This window comes from Notothenia coriiceps, unplaced genomic scaffold (genome assembly GCF_000735185.1).
Source record: "Notothenia coriiceps isolate Sejong01 unplaced genomic scaffold, NC01 NC01_scaffold00036792, whole genome shotgun sequence".
Taxonomy (NCBI): Eukaryota; Metazoa; Chordata; class Actinopteri; order Perciformes; family Nototheniidae; genus Notothenia; species Notothenia coriiceps.
Genome location: NW_011369493.1, coordinates 242,390 through 243,924, shown reverse-complemented (window position 1 = coordinate 243,924; position 1,535 = coordinate 242,390).

The following is a 1,535-nucleotide window of genomic DNA, read 5'->3' as shown; positions in this document are numbered from 1 at the left end:
CACACACACACTCCAATTTTCTCATGCATGTTCCAATTTCTCACCTAACTCACCTTATACTGACGATTGGCTTCGCCTCGACTCGTGAGTGCAGCTGACAAACCAAATGACAGTCACCTTCTATGCGTATGACTTTAAATGCACAAAAGACAAGTAACTAGCACACCAGTAAAAGCCCTTCATTTTTTCGGCCGTTTGTCATTGTCTCCCTGATTGGCGCTTTTCTGCGCTATCTCTTAATGTAGCCCTGGTTCACGCAACACTATGATGATATTATAGGACAAATTACATTCAATATATGGACAATACATTAAAAGTAATTGGTATAGTATCATAGAAATCATCGGACCATTACCAATAATTAAAAGTAAGTGTCCAAATAAAGATAATCTGATACATCTAGCCAATCCAGATCTTCCTTCTAACATGTTGTATCCTGTACTCATTTCCATTTGGTTTCGAAATTGTTAATTTAATATACTATCGAGCACCATATTCAAATAAGTCTAAAAGTGTGAACTGGATGGGATATTTTATTTAAAATTATATTTCATGAATAGATATTCTCAAGCACCACATTATCATCCACTGCATTTAGCCAGTAAACTCATTTCCCTTAACTTTTATATACAGGTCTAACAGGGCTGCACTGACATCTATGATAACCATGTTGCTGAGAATGCCTCACATAGTTATAATACACTCCAATTACATATTTACGTATGACTCTTCCCTTGCAACCACTGGATTTACCGATGTACTTGCCAATTGGTTCATTTGTTTTGTTAGTCATCCATCTATTTTTCTTTCTTCTATTATAGGAAACTCTTCAAAATCATCGCTTTCTTTATTCAAGAATGCACCAATCCTTAACACAGGCTGTTACAATTTACTGGTGAGATGCTGAATACCACTATCTTACATGCATGGCCTTTAAAGATTGTTAGAAAAAGACTGAGAGTTTTTTTTAAAAGGAAACTATCATGCAAATGACTTTGTACGTCTTGATACGATGAATATATGGTCCCCGGTGTTCCAGGGAACTCACCAAAGTGTCAGAACACACAAACACAACCTCATCTATTTTCCTCCATACCCAAAATCTCTTAAAAAGGCCTGCAACGGATCTGTACAGACTGATCCAGATTTGAACACTTCTAATGACGTCACAGAGTGCGCTAACGGCTATTGGGCCAACTCCACCAATCAGTGAGGAGACGCCACGGACATTGCCGTTGGAAAGCGCTGGAGACGCTGTAGTACATATGCCAGGCCTGTAGGTGGTGCTGTTCTCACTGAATCAGCCCATGATGCAAAGACAGTGTTAAGTTGAGCGAAATGAGGAATGGCTAAAATGCATGATCTGTTTGGTATTTTGAAAAATAAAAAGTATAAATATGCCTTATATAGGTATGGTCCTACACTATATTATTCAAATATAGCATGATAGGTCCACTTTAAAGTAGGGTGACTTTGTCCCCAAATATTCTTAAAAGATCCAGCTACTTCCTCCCAGGAGTAGACTTAAAGGTCCC